This window comes from Salmo salar, chromosome ssa29 (assembly GCF_905237065.1).
Source record: "Salmo salar chromosome ssa29, Ssal_v3.1, whole genome shotgun sequence".
Lineage (NCBI taxonomy): Eukaryota > Metazoa > Chordata > Actinopteri > Salmoniformes > Salmonidae > Salmo > Salmo salar.
The window spans coordinates 19,509,149-19,525,602 of record NC_059470.1 but is presented as its reverse complement, the minus strand read 5'-3'; positions in this window follow the sequence as shown (position 1 = coordinate 19,525,602).

Sequence of the window (16,454 nt, the reverse complement as noted above, 5' to 3'; positions counted from 1 at the left end):
TTGCAGCAATGGGACAAGACTGTAACAACCAATTGGATACCACGAAATTGGTAAAATTCAATTCAATTAAAACATCTATAAAAAGGACTGCAAATGTATTGATTCACATTCAACCTTCTTAGATATAGCAAATACAGTACGGATTGACATTTTTTACTACACTCGCCATCGTTTTTTATTGTGCCGAGGTACTGTTTGTATTCCTCCACCTCTTCTATGCTCTGGTCTCTGGAGCTGATGGTACCTTCCTAAAGTTTATGATGAGGTCTTTGGATGTTCACGGATGTTCTTCTTACACCAGAGGTCAAACTTTCCAGAATTGGATGTGTCAAGAATAAAAGCCCCAAGCAAGCAGTTAGCAGACCGGGGCAAGCAAGCTAGCAGTTAGCAGACCGGGGCAAGCAAGCTAGCAGTTAGCAGACCGGGGCAAGCAAGCTAGCAGTTAGCAGACCAGGGCTAGCAAGTTAGCAGAAAGGCCTTTGGGGGACGTCGCGATGGAGGTAAGTCTGTTTTTGCCTCTTCGTGCGGTGACGTCGATAGACCAGTCGTGGATTAGTTGGGTTCCAAGAGGCTCTAGGTAGCTAGCAGGCCGCGGTTAGCAGAATGGGCCTTCAGCGGTTGTCGCGCCTGAGGGGCCTGTTGGAATCCTCGGGCAGATTATGTCGTTATTCCAGTCGTAGAGGATCGGTGGGGTTCCGTGCCCTGTACCGGCAGTAGAAGGGGTCCGGATATTGTAGCCCAGGAGTGGGTTTCGGTGGTAGCACAGGAGCCCTGGCCGGGCTAGCTTCAGGCTAATTGGTGCTTGCTCCGGAATGGAAACGCTAGCCAGGAGTAGTCACCCGGGATTGCGGTTAGTTAGTTGGGAAGATCCAGATGAAAATGTTCAGAGTTTGCGGTAGGAATCCGGGGATATGGAGAGAGAGAAAAAATAGGTCCGTTGTGCTCTGGTTTGAATCACGTTGTTCGAACTGGCGAGAGCTTTTCGAGCTAAAGGTTAGCTGATGACCGCTAGCAATGGTTTGCTGACTGATAGCTGGTAGGTAGTTAGCTGGCTAGCTTCAGTTGAGGGATTCCAGATCCGAAGTAAATAGAAATAATTTAGGAAAAAAAACAGGTCCACGCCACATTGGGTGAGGCGGGTTGCAGGAGAGTATTTAGAAGTTGAGGTTTAGGAAAATATTTTTTAAAGATATGCGAAGAAAAAGATGTAAAAAGATATATACAAGGGACACGACAGGACAAAGACAAAGACGTCTGACTGCTACGCCATCTTGGATGCATAATTGAGTGTATGTAAACTTCTGACCCACTGGGAATGAGATGAAAGAAATAAAAGCTGAAATGTATTCTTCAAAGGGGGTGACACTCTAGACCCAAACTGCTACAGACCTATATCTATCCTACCCTGTCTTTCTAAGGTCTTCGAAAGCCAAGTTAACAAACAGATTACCGACCATTTCGAATCCCACCGTACCTTCTCTGCTATGCAATCTGGTTTCAGAGCTGGTCATGGGTGCACCTCAGCCACGCTCAAGGTCCTAAATGACATCATAACCGCCATCGATAAGAGACATTACTGTGCAGCCGTATTCATCGACCTGGCCAAGGCTTTCGACTCTGTCAATCACCACATTCTTATTGGCAGATTTGACAGCCTTGGTTTCTCAAATGATTGCCTCGCCTGGTTTACCAACTACTTCTCTGATAGAGTTCAGTGTGTCTAATCAGAGGGCCTGTTGTCCGGACCTCTGGCAGTCTCTATGGGGGTGCCACAGGGTTCAATTCTCGGGCCGACTCTCTTCTCTGTATACATCAATGATGTCGCTATTGCTGCTGGTGATTCTCTGATCCACCTCTACGCAGATGACACCATTCTGTATACTTCTGGCCCCTCTTTGGACACTGTGTTAACTAACCTCCAGATGAGCTTCAATGCCATACAACTCTCCTTCCGTGGCCTCCAACTGCTCTTAAACGCAAGTAAAACTAAATGCATGCTATTCAATCAATTACTGCCCGCACCTGCCCGCCCGTCCAGCATCACTACTCTGGACGGCTCTGACTTAGAATACGTGGACAACTAGAAATACGTAGGTGTCTGGTTAGACTGTAAACTCTCCTTCCAGACTCACATTAAGCATCTCCAATCCAAAATTAAATCTAAAATCGGCTTCCTATATCGCAACAAAGCATCCTTCACTCATGCTGCCAAACATACCCTCGTAAAACTGACCATCCTACCGATCCTCGACTTCGGTGATGTCATCTATAAAATAGCCTTCAACACTCTACTCAACAAATTGGATGCAGTCTATTACAGTGCCATCCGTTTTGTCACCAAAGCCCCATACACTACCCACCACTGTGACCTCTACACTCTCATTGGTTGGCCCTTGCTTCATACACGTCGCCAAACCCACTGGCTACAGGTTATCTACAAGTCTCTGCTAGGTAAAGCCCCACCAAATCTCAGCTCACTTGTCACCATAGCAGCACCCACTCGTAGCACGCATTCCAGCAGGTATATCTCACTGGTCACCCCCAAAGCCAATTCCTCCTTTGGTCGTCTTTCCTTACAGTTCTTTGCTGCCAATGACTGGAACGAACTGCAAAAATCTCTGAAGCTGGAGACTCATATCTCCCTCACTAGCTTTAAAACTTCTTTGAGATAGGGGGCGGTATTTTGACGTCCGGATGAAAAGCGTGCCCAAAGTAAACTGCCTGCTACTCAGGCCAAGAAGCTAGGATATGCATATAATTAGTAGATTTGGATAGAAAACACTCTAACGTTTCTAAAACCGTTAAAATAATGTCTGTGAGTATAACAGAACTGAAATGGCAGGCGAAACCCAGTTGACAAACCATCCCCCCCCAAAAGAAATTCATCCTACCACTGATTTCAATGGCTGGCACTTTTATAATAGAACGAAATCATTGCCGATTGCAGTTCCTAGGGCTTCCACTAGATGTCAACAGTCGTTAGAAAGAGTTTCAGGCTGGTTTTTTGAAAAATGAGCCAGAAATTGTAGTTTTTGTAGGTGGCTCCCATTTTGGCTTTAGTGTTTCCAAGCGCGTGACTGAGACCGTGTACTTTGGAATCTTTCTCCGATAAAGACAATAATGATTCTCCGTCTTAAATGTTATCATTTATTTGCGTATTAGGGTACCTAAGGATTGATAATAAACGTTGATTGACTTGTTTGGATAAGTTTATTGGTAACGTTTGAGATTCATTTTGTATGCATTTTGAAAGAGGGAAACCGAGTGGATTATTGACTGAAGGCCAGCTAAACTGAGTTTTTATGGACATAAACAAGGACTTTATCGAACAAAAGGAAAAATGTTAATGTAACTGAGACATTTTGGAGTGCCAACAGAAGAAGATCTTCAAAGGTAAGGCATATATTACAGTGGGGGAAAAAAGTATTTGATCCCCTGCTGATTTTGTACATTTGCCCACTGATAAAGAAATGATCAGTCTATAATTTTAATGGTAGGTTTATTTGAACATTGAGAGATAGAATAACAACAAAAACAGAGAAAAACGCATGTAAAAAATGTTATAAATTGATTTGCATTTTAATGAGGGAAATAAGTATTTGACCCCCTCTCAATCAGAAAGATTTCTGGCTCCCAGTTGTCTTTTATACAGGTAACGAGCTGAGATTAGGAGCACACTCTTAAAGGGAGTGCTCCTAACCGCAGCTTGTTACCTGTATAAAAGACACCTGTCCACAGAAGCAATCAATCAGATTCCAAACTCTCCACCATGGCCAAGACCAAAGAGCTCTCCAAGGATGTCAGGGACAAGATTGTAGACCTACACAAGGCTGGAATGGGCTACAAGACCATCGCCAAGCAGCTTGGTGAGAAGGTGACAACTTCTGGTGCGATTATTCGCAAATGGAAGAAACACAAAAGAACTGTCAATATCCCTCGGCCTGGGGCTCCATGCAAGATCTCACCTCGTGGGGTTGCAATGATCATGAGAACGGTGAGGAATCAGCCCAGAACTACACGGGAGGATCTTGTCAATGATCTCAAGGCAGCTGGGACCATAGTCACCAAGAAAACAATTGGTAACACATTACGCCGTGAAGGACTTAAATCCTGCAGCGCCCGCAAGGTCCCCCTGCTCAAGAATACATATACATGCCCGTCTGAAGTTTGCCAATGAACATCTGAATGATTCAGAGGACAACTGGGTGAAAGTGTTGTGGTCAGATGAGACCAAAATGGAGCTCTTTGGCATCAACTCAACTCGCCGTGTTTGGAGGAGGAGGAATGCTGCCTATGACCCCAAGAACACCATCTCCACCGTCAAACATGGTGGTGGAATCATTATGCTTTGGGGGTGTTTTTCTGGTAAGGGGACAGGACAACTTCAACGCATCATTTGACGGGGCCATGTACTGTCAAATCTTGGGTGAGAACCTCCTTCCCTCAGCCAGAGCATTGCAAATGGGTCGTGGATGGGTATTCCAGCATGACAATGACCCAAAACACACGGCCATGGCAACAAAGGAGTGGCTCAAGAAGATGCACATTAAGGTCCTGGAGTGGCCTAGCCAGTCTCCAGACCTTAATCCCATAGAAAATCTGTGGAGGGAGCTGAAGGTTCGAGTTGCCAAACGTCAGCCTCGAAACCTTAATGACTTGGAGAAGATCTGCAAAGAGGAGTGGGACAAAATCCCTCCTGAGATGTGTGCAAACCTGGTGGCCAACTACAAGAAACGTCTGACCTCTGTGATTACCAACAAGGGTTTTGCCACCAAGTACTAAGTCATGTTTTGCAGAGGGGTCAAATAATTATTTCCCTCATTAAAATGCAAATCATTTTATAACATTTTTGACATGCGTTTTTCTGGATTTTTTTGTTGTTATTCTGTCTCTCACTGTTCAAATAAACCTACCATTAAAATTATAGACTGATCATATCTTTGTAAGTGGGCAAACGTACAAAATCAGCAGGAGATCAAATACTTTTCCCCCCACTGTATATCGCTATTTCTGACTTTCGTGTCGCAACTCCCTGGTTGAAAATGATTTGTTATGCTGGACGCTGTCCTCAGATAATCGCATGGTTTGCTTTTGCCGTAAAGCCTTTTTGAAATCTGACACGGTGGCTGGATTAACAACAAGTTAAGCTTAATTTTGATGTATTGCACTTGTGATTTCATGAGAGTTTAATATTTATAGTAATTTAATTTGAATTTCACGCTCTGCAAGTTCACCGGATGTTGGCCAGGTGGGACGCTACTGTCCCACCTATCCCAAAGAACTTTTAAGCACCAGCTGTCAGAGCAGCTCACAGATCACTGCACCTGTATTTAAAAATTACTTTTGTCATGCACGAAGCAGATGTCCTAACCGACTTGCCAAAACTATAGTTTGTTAACAAGAAATTTGTGGAGTGGTTGAAAAACTAGTTTTAATGACTCCAACCTAAGTGTATGTAAACTTCCGACTTCCACTGTACATATTTACAACTATAACAATATGATGAATGTCCATCTAATGTCCATCTAAAGAAAAGCACTAAAGTAAAACTTTAAAAAATGTGTCAAAGAAATATTTTTTTGTCCTGAATGCAAAGCTGAATCCTGAATACACATCACTGAGTACCACTCTTCATATTTTAAGCATGGGGGTCTGTATCCTGTTATGGGTGTACTTGTGACCTGCAAGGACTAAGGACGTTTTTAGGCTAAAAAGAAACAGAATAGAGCTAAGCACAGGCAAAATTCACCTTTCAAAAATACACAGGATTTGCTTACCAAAACGACATTGAATGTTTCTGAGTGGCCTAGCTATAGTTTTGACTTAAATCAGATTAAAAATCTATGGCAAGGCTTGGAAATGGCTGTCTAGGAATGATCAACAACCAACTTCACAGAGCTTGAAGAGTTTTAAACAGAATAAATGGGGAAACACCTATCCAGGTGTGCTAAGCTCTTATCTCTTAGACACTTAATATATACTCAAAACACCAGCTTCGAAGGCATTATCAAATCAAATCAAATCAAAATGTATTTGTCACTTGCGCCGAATACAACAGGTGTAGACCTTACAGTGAAATGCTTGAGCCCCTAACCAACAATGCAGATTAAAAATACAAATAAGAATAAGAAATAAAAGTAACAAGTAATTAAAGAACAACAGTAAAATAACAATAGCGAGACTATATACAGGGGGGGTACCGGTACAGAGTGAATGTTGCTGGGGAACCGGTTAGTCGAGGTAATTGAGGTAATATGTATATAGGTAATGTTATTAAAGTGACTATGCATAGATGATAAAAACAGAGAGCAGCAGCGGTGTAAAATAGGGGGGGGGCAACGCAAATAGTCTGGGTAGCCATTTGATTAGATGTTCAGGAGTCTAATGGCTTGGGGGTATAAGCTGTTTAGAGGCCTCTTGGACCTAGACATGGCACTCCGGTAGCAGAGAGAACAGTCTATGACTAGGGTGGCTGGACTCTTTGACAATTTTTAGGGCCTTACTCTGACACCGCCTGGTATAGAGGTCCTGGGTGGCAGGAAGCTTGGCCCCAGTGATGTACTGGGCCATACGCACTCTGTAGTGCCTTGTGGTCGGAGGCCAAGCAGTTGCCATACCAGGCAGTGATGCAACCAGTCAGGATGCTCTTGATGGTGCAGCTGTAGAAACTTTTGAGGATCTGAGGACCCATGCCAAATCAGTCTACTGAGGGGGAATAGGTTTTGTTGTGCCCTCTTCACGACTGTCTTGGTGTGCTTGGACCATGATAGTTTGTTGGTGATGTGGATACCAAGGGACCTGAAGCTCTCAACCTGCTCTACTACAGCCCCGTCGATGAGAATGGAGACGTGCTTGGCCCTCTTTTTCCTGTAGTTCACAATACTCTCCTTTGTCTTGATCGCGTTGAGGGAGAGGTTGTAGTCCTGGCACCACATGGCCAGGTCTCTGACCTCCTCTCTATAGGTTGTCTTGTTGTTGTCGGTGATCAGGCCTACCACTGTTGTGTAATCGGCAAACTTAATGGTGTTTGAATCGTATCTGGCTGTGATATCATGAGTGAACAGGGAGTACAGGAGGGGACTGAGCACGCACCCCTGAGGGGCCCCTGTGTTGAGGATCAGCGTGGCGGATGTTTTGTTTCGTTACCCTCACCACCTGGGGGCGGCCCGTCAGGAAGTCCAGGATCCAGTTGCAGAGGATGGTGTTTAGTCCCAGGGTCCTTAGCTTATTGATGAGCTTTGAGGACACTATGGTGTTGAACGCTGAGTCATAGTCAATGAATAGCATTCTCACATAGGTGTTCCTTTTGTCCAGGTGGGAAAGGGCAGTGTGGAGGTCAATAGAGATTGCATCATCTGTGGATCTATTAGGGTGGTATGCAAGTTGGAGTGGGTCTAGGGTTTCTGGGGTAATGGTGTTGATGTGAGCCATGACCAGCCTTTCAAAGCACTTCATGGCTACAGACGTGAGTGCTACATGTCGGTAGTCATTTAGGCAGGTTACCTTAGTGTTCTTGGGCACAAGGACTATGGTGGTCTGCTTAAAACATGTTGGTATTATAGACTCGGACAGGGAGAGATTGAAAATGTCAGTGAAGACTCTTCCCAGTTGGTCAGCGCATGCTCACAGTACACGTCCTGGTAATCCATCTGGCTGTGCACAAAGTCTTCCGGAACAGCTGGTGCTTTCATGCATGTTTCAGTGTTATTTGCCTCGAAGCGAGCATAGAAATAGTTTAGCTCGTCTGGTAGGCTTGGGTCACTGGGCAGCTCCAGGCTCTGCTTCCCTTTGTAGTCTGTAATGGTTTGCAAGCCCTGCCACATCCAACGAGCACCAACGATATGATCTTATTCCTGTATTGACGCTTTGCCTGTTTGATGGTTCGTCGGAGGGCATAGCAGGATTTCTTATAAGCTTCCGGGTTAGAGTCCTGCTCCTTGAAAGTGGCAGCTCTAGCCTTTAGCTCAGTGCGGATGTTGCCTGTAATCCATGGCTTCTGGTTGGGGTATGTACGTACGGTCACTGTGGGGACGACGTCATCGAAGCCAATGACTGATGTGGTGTACTCCTCAATGCCATTGGAAGAATCCCGGAACATATTCCAGTCTGTGCTAGCTAAACAGTCCTGTAGCTTAGCATCTGCTTCATCTGACCACTTTTTATTGATCTCGTCACTGGCGCTTCCTGCTTTAATTTTTGCTTGTAATAAGGAATCAGGAGGATAGAATTATGGTCAGATTTGCCAAATGGAGGGCGAGGGAGAGCTTTGTATGCGGCTCTGTGTGTGGAGTAAAGGTGGTTCAGAGTTTTTTCCCCCCTGGTTGCACATTTAATATGCTGATAGAAATTTGTTAAGATGGATTTAAGTTTCCCTGCATTAATGTCCCCAGCCACTAGGAGCGATACCTCTGGCTGAGCGTTTTCCTGTTTGCCTATTGCGGAATACAGCTCATTGAGTGCAGTCTTAGTGCCAGCCTCGGTCTGTGGTGGTATGTAGACAGCTATGAAAAATACAGATGAAAACTCTCTAGGTAGATAGTGTGGTCTACAGCTTATCATGAGATACTCTAAATCAGGTGGGCAAAACCTCGAGACTAGATATTGTGCACCAGCTGTTATTTACAAAAATACATAGTACATTAATACTTTTATACAATGGGTTAGCGAAATGTTCAACTAATGATTGACATATTTTCATAAAAATCTTTATTTTGATAAATGTATTCGTACTATTTCATCCTTCCACCAGATATAGTCCTTACGCAAATCTACGGTTGCTACCCAAGCCGGCTGGTCGTTCGTTCTATCTGTTCGGTTGCCAGTGACGCCATCCAGTCGTTAAGTCTTTTTGTTCTGTATCTATGGAAGTGACCCAGTCGTTCGTTCTAAATGTCCTATTGCCATATTGGCTGGAAACGTTCTTATCCTTTGCTTGCTAGCTATCCAACTATGGCTAATTTATAGTCACGTCAAACAGTGCAGCCGGATTAACAGCAAAGTAATTGCATTTGCATTTGTGTTTTCTAGTGACATTAATTTGCATGCATTCATAAAAATGTGCTCTCGTCAGGACACTGTTCAGAGGAACTAGCCAACAACACAACTAACACAATCACTTCAAATGGAAGTTGGAAAAACTGCAAACTAGTTGCATTTAGTTTGGTTTTGCCTGTTTTCTATTGACATTTCTTTGTATATGTCCATAAAAATTATGCTGATTAATGATTTCGACTGGCTGAGAAAAGCTGCCTGCCTGTCTCTTGTCCCGACTCCCACCTTGTCGGATAGACAGACAGCAAGGTTTATACAAATCTCCGCTGTTGAAACCCAAATGCTAGTCTAAAAGAAATGGGAGATAATGTCTAGATGCTTTTTATAGAGGAGATGGACATTGCCTGGCTGGGCTGATGAGACAGTGGATTGTGCAGTGAGATGGAACAAAGTAAATAGGCATTTCAATGTCATAGCTTTAGCTGGTGGTGACTTGTTGAATAGGCACCGGCTGGAATGCGGTTTTAACCAATGAGCATCCAGGATTAGACCCACCCGTTGTACAAAAGCAAATAAACAACTATTGCACTGCACTTGACATTGCACAGCCACCCTGATTCTGATTGTAGATACTGCAATATTGCAGATATTACCAGATTGTTATATCAATGAGACTAACCTAGATAATAAAATATATGTGCATAAACCCTGTTCACAAAATAAGTGTGTAAACTGTGTTTATCCTCCATTACATCACAGTCTCTGACTGCACACCATGCCATACTGTAAAGATGAATATTCAAAAAAATTGGATTTGTGGTATATACATGTTTAATAGTGTACAATGTAATGCTAGCAAAGATTATTCACTTCTTACCATATCTTGTGTGTGGTCATGCTTGCTGTCCCTGACAGAAATTCACCCAATGCAAGAGGCTGGACCTGCATCTGTGAGTCACATGCAGGAGAGAGTGATGATACATACAAATAAGGTAAATACCACACAGTAACTGTCTGCATCCAAACAGAACACTTATGTCATCCTGTTATTTGTAAGTAAGCCACTTTCCAACAGTCAGGAACACTAAAGGGAAAGCAAACATATACCAAATTAAAGTTCATAATTCATAAAATAAAGCTTCATACTCGTCGCCAATCCCACTGGCTCCAGGTCATCTACAAGACCCTGCTAGGTAAAGTCCCGCCTTATCTCTGCTCGCTGGTCACCATAGCTGCACCCACCCGTAGCACGCATTCCAGCAGGTATATCTCACTTGTCACCCCCAAAGCCAATTCCTCCTTTGGCCGCCTCTCCTTGCAGTTCTCTGCTGCCAATGACTGGAACGAACTACAAAAATCTCTGAAACTGGAAACCCTTATCTCCCTCACTAGCTTTAAGCACCAATTGTCAAAGCAGCTCACAGATCACTGCACCTGTACATAGTCCATCTATAAATAGCCCAAACAACTACCTCTTCCCCTACTGTATTTATTTATTTATTTATTTTGCTCCTTGCACCCCAGTATTTCTACTTTGCACACTCATCTACTGTCAAATCTACCATTCCAGTGTTTTAATTGCTATACTGTATTTACTTCGCCACCATGGCCTATTTATTGCCTTTACCTCCCTTATCTCACCTTATTTGCTCACATTGTATATAGACTCATTTTTCTACTGTATTATTGACTGTATGTTTGTTTTACTCCATGTGTAACTCTGTGTTGTTATATGTGTCAAACTGCTTTGCTTTATCTTGGCCAGGTCGCAGTTGTAAATGAGAACTTGTTCTCAACTTGCCTACCTGGTTAAATAAAGGTGAAATAAAAATAAAATAAAAAACATTCTGTGTAGGTTGCATGCTATCCTCTCTAATAAACAAATACAGGGTGATTGATATAATTCTGCACAACTGTCTAATATTAAATATCTGCAAATATCAGTGGGACAGAGTAAACAACTAGCCTGTCAATGAACAAATGCAGCTTGTGGCCGTCGTGGTTGCACAATTACTATAGAGAAAACCGTTCAAAAGTTATGAGGCACAACGTTTTTTTCTTTCTATCTCGGATTGGCAGGACGCATTTTACATTCATAAACCATGTCATGGGCCATTCTAAAACTACTCGCGAGTCGCTAAACTTAAACAACCTTGTTCAGTCATGTTAAAGCATTAGCTAGTTAATAACCTGGTAACTTTACCAGTAGTACTGCATGCAAATATTTTGTGGAACAAAAATAAAAGAGATAGCTTCTTCAGGACATATGCTTCAAAAGTAGCAAGGATTCATAATGTAGGCTATATTCTCAATATCAACAATCCCTGTATTTTGTCATTGCTGAAGGTTCTTATCATAAAAGAAATACCTTGAATACTTCTCATTGTGCTCCTACAGTACATGTCTCTGTGTGCTCCTACATTTTTTAACTCCTCGTAAAAAACGTCAACATAGAGACACTATGACACTATGACTTGCTCTCTGTGTCCTTACTCAAGTCATGCTTATGACTTCGCAATTGTCATCAGCTGACATGAGTTGAGTTCTCTATGACCTTCCAGTCAGAACAGGTGCTAATTATAGGCCAGTCTTTAAATTACATAGGAGGGTCAGGTTACACGTTTCAACAGCAGAACAGTGGTAAGGTGTCCAGCCATCACTTCTTCTGTCTGACAGACAGTGCTCATAACACAAGCAGACTGGACAGCTGAGAATGAGGACCTATAAAGAAAGGTTGAGCCTAGAATAGACTGTTCAAGTGAATAGAAGTAATCATTTGTTTAGATGTAGTTTAACATCAGCTAACTAGCTACGGATGCAGTCAAATATACTGCTCAAAAAAATAAAGCGAACACTTAAACAACACATCCTAGATCTGAATGAAAGCAATAATCTATTTAAATACTTTTTTCTTTACATAGTTGAATGTGCTGACAACAAAATCACACAAAAATAATCAATGGAAATCCAATTTATCAACCCATGGAGGTCTGGATTTGGAGTCACACTCAAAATTAAAGTGGAAAACCACACTACAGGCTGATCCAACTTTGATGTAATGTACTTAAAACAAGTCAAAATGAGGCTCAGTAGGGTGTGTGGCCTCCATGTGCCTGTATGACCTCCCTACAACGCCTGGGCATGCTCCTGATGAGGTGGCGGATGGTCTCCTGAGGGATCTCCTCCCAGACCTGGACTAAAGCAACCGCCAACTCCTGGACAGTCTGTGGTGCAACGTGGCGTTGGTGGATGGAGCGAGACATGATGTCCCAGATGTGCTCAATTGGATTCAGGTCTGGGGAACGAGCGGGCCAGTCCAAAGCATCAATGCCTTCCTCTTGCAGGAACTGCTGACACACTCCAGCCACATGAGGTCTAGCATTGTCTTGCATTAGGAGGAACCCAGGGCCAACCGCACCAGCATATGGTCTCACAAGGGGTCTGAGGATCTCATCTTGGTACCTAATGGCAGTCAGGCTACCTCTGGCGAACACATGGAGGGCTGTGCGGCCCCCCAAAGAAATGCCACCCCACACCATGACTGACCCACTGCCAAACCGGTCATGCTGGAGGATGTTGCAGGCAGCAGAATGTTCTCCACGGCGTCTCCAGACTCTGTCATGTCTGTCACGTGCTCAGTGTGAACCTGCTTTCATCTGTGAAGAGCACAGGGCGCCAGTGGCGAATTTGCCAATCTTGGTGTTCTCTGGCAAATGTCAAACGTCCTGCACGGTGTTGGGCTGTAAGCACAACCCCCACCTGTGGACGGCGGGCCCTCATACCACCCTCATGGAGTCTGTTTCTGACCGTTTGAGCAGACACATGCACATTTGTGGCCTGCTGGAGGTCATTTTGCAGGGCTCTGGCAGTGCTCCTCCTGCTCCTCCTTGCACAAAGGCAGAGGTAACAGTCCTGCTGCTGGGTTGTTGCCCTCCTACAGCCTCCTACTGTTGCCCTCCTACAGCTGTCTAGGTGGCTGGTCTCAGATGATCCCACATGTGAGGAACCCGGATGTGGAGGTCCTGGGCTGGCAGGGTTACACGTGGTCTGCGGATTTTAGTCTGGCTGGACGTACTGGCAAATTCTATAAATTGAGGTGGCTTATGGTAGAGAAATTAAAATTCTCTGCCAACAGCTCTGGTGGACATTCCTGCAGTCAGCATGGCAATTGCACACTCCCTCAAAACTTGAGACATCTGTGGCATTGTGTTGTGTGAGTGGCCTTTTATCGTCCCCCAGCACAAGGTACACCTGTGTAACGATCATGCGGTTTAGTCATCTTCTTGATATGCCACACCTGTCTGGTCAATGGATTATCTTGGCAAAGGAGAAATGCAGGGATGTAAACAAATAAGCTTGTGCGTAATGAAAATGTATGAGATCATTTATTTCAGCTCATGAAACATGGGACCAACGATGTTGCGTTTATATCTTTGTTCAGTATAGAATCGTTTAGCAAATTACATCTTGCACTCTGATCAGAGGTGCTAAGTTCTCTCGGCCGGCAGACACTCGACCATCGCACTGGCCTGTCCGTGCCTTAAGACTGAGTGGAAAGCACCAGATTTTATACTATGTTTTTGATCACTTGGATGCTGCCGTGATTTCAGATAATCATTAATGAATTGTGAATAATGAAGAGCGGGAAAGTTACAGAGGCATAAATACCATACCCGCCAAAATATGCTAACCTCCCCTGTTACTGTTAATGGTGAGAGGTTAGCATGTCTTGGGGGTATGATCTTTGTGCCTCTGTAACTTTTACACTTATGATTATTCACAATTCATTCAAGATTATCTTTAATCATGGTAGCATCCACATTAATGTAGAAGTTGTTTATAAACATATCCATAATCTTATTTACAATAAAAGTGACTCCAAAATGACACAAAACATTTACCATTGATCTCTGTTGGGCACAACATAATCTGAACACAACCAAACCAAACAACAAATGCATCAAACAAGTTTGTAGAGTCACAAACTTGATGTAATCATTGTGTGTTAGGAATATAGGAATGAGTATGGGACCAAATACTAAGTTTGGACAACTTTAATAAACATAAGTGAATTTGTCCAAATACTTATGACACCTTCAAGATACACTACATGACCAAAAGTATGTGGACACCTGCTCGTCGAGGGAAGGCTTTCCACTAGATGTTGGAACATTGCTGCGGGGACTTACTTCCATTCAGCCACAAGAACATTAGTGAGGTCGGGCACTGATGTTGGGCGATTAGGCCTGGCTCGCAGTCGGCGTTCCAATTCATCCCAAAGGTGTTCGATGGCGTTGAGGTCATGACTCTGTGCAGGTCAGTCAAGTTCTTCCACATCGATCTCGACCAACTATTTCTGTATGGACCTCGCTTGTGAACAAGGGCATTGTCATGCTGAAACAGGAAAGGGCCTTCCCCAAACTGTTGCCACAAAGTTAGAATGTCTAGAATGTCATTGTACTGTATGCTGTAGCGTTAAGATTTCCCTTCACTGGAACTAAAGGGCCAAGCCCGAACCATCAAAAACAGCCCCAGACCATTATTCCTCCCCTACCAAAATTTTCAGTTGGCACTATGCATTCAGACAAGTAGCGTTCTCCTGGCATCCGCCAAATCCAGATTTGTCCGTCGGATTGCCAGATGGTGAAGTGTAATTCATGACTTCAGAGAATGCATTTCCACTGCTCCAGAGTCCAATGGCGGCGAGATTTACACCACTCAGGCCGACGCTTGGCATTGCGCATGGGGATCTTAGGCTTGTGTGCAGCTGCTCGGCCATGGAAACCCATGTCATGAAACTCCCGAAAAACAGTTATTGTGCTGACATTGCTCCCAGAGGCAGTTTGGAACTCGGTAGTGAGTAATGCAACCGAGGACATGTGATTTTCACATGCTACGAGCTTCAGCACTCGGCCATCCTATTCTGTGAGCTTGTGTGGCCTACCACTTCGAGGCTGAGCCGTTGTTGCTCCTAGACGTTTCCACTTCATAATAACAGCACTTACAGTTGACCGGGGTAGCTCTAGCAGGGCAGAAATTTGAAGAATGGACTTGTTGGAAAGGTGGCATCCTATGACGCTGCCACGTTGAAAGACACTGAGCTCTTTAGTAAGGTCATTCTACTGACAATCTTTGTCTTTGGAGATTGCAACGGCTGTGTGCTCGATTTTATACATCGGTTAACAACGGTTGTGCCTGAAATAGCCAAATCAATTCTAAACGGTAAAACAGATATGTATGAAAATACCGTCAAATAAAAGGTGACATGCTGTACTGTCGCCTCAAATGAAAGGTTTGATCTGAAATTCAAAATGCTGGAGTATAGAGCCAAATTAAACGTTTTTGCTTCACTGTCCAAATAAATACATAGGGGAGTGTAGGTTCACACAAATGTTTTTTTTTTAATAAAAATCTACAAATGTTTCCCCTCCAATCATATATTAACACACACCCACACACACACGACAGCTGGGAATTCGACCCTTAACAGTGTCATTGAGTAGCATGTGATATATTCAGCTCTGGAAGCTAATTAGGTAACGTCACTGCTGAAAGGAGCCCCAAGGTGTTAAGTTGTAAGGCACCTCTATGGCCCCTACACAGGTCTTTAAGGAGGGGAACACATTCTGGCGATGACAAACACTATATTATCACCTTCTAGATAGCTTGTAGATAGCTTCACACAAATGCATTGACATTTATCTCGACCTTGTTACAAGACAAAGACCTTATGCCTGTTGGTTCAAAAATCACTCAACCATTTCCTGGTTTCAAAAATTTGAACAGTTTGCCTAATTTCTGTTTAGTGAAAAAACAAGCAATGTGATAATCATTGTACCATATAAACCGCAGTAAAATTGCTTTTCAGCTGTTTGAAGCTGGAGAACAAAACTGAAAGTAAAAGACACAAAAATGTTACTTAAGAACGGGAAGCATAGATATAGCGCCCATAGGACAGATCTACCACTTCTTAGACTTGCTTTCAATGAGAACAACTTATTCATAACTCACATTTCTAAACAAATTTAGCCAGGTTGCCCAAAAAGTTACATATTGCAGCTTTAAATATTCTACACAGGTTACTCTAAATCCATTCCCCGTAACATTACAGAGGTTATTATAACTTTGTGAACTTTAGAGGTGTCAAACTTATTCCAAACATCTCTGATGAATAAATCATGTGTGATTAATAAGTAGATCAATGCTAATCTTACTGCATTATACTGTACATCCAATTACACACCATTAAAATCCATAACAACTTAAATAACCAGCTGAATATAGTTTAGGAAATTAAATTAGGATGTTTTAACTTATTTTTCAGCATTTTGGGACTAATGATAGACACTCCAAGAAAGTAGATCCAAGAACAAATTCACAGGATCATTTTTGTCATCAACAATAAAGGAAAGGGAACAATGCCGGGTCAACAGGGCCTAGGGTTATTCCTCTTGGTGATAACG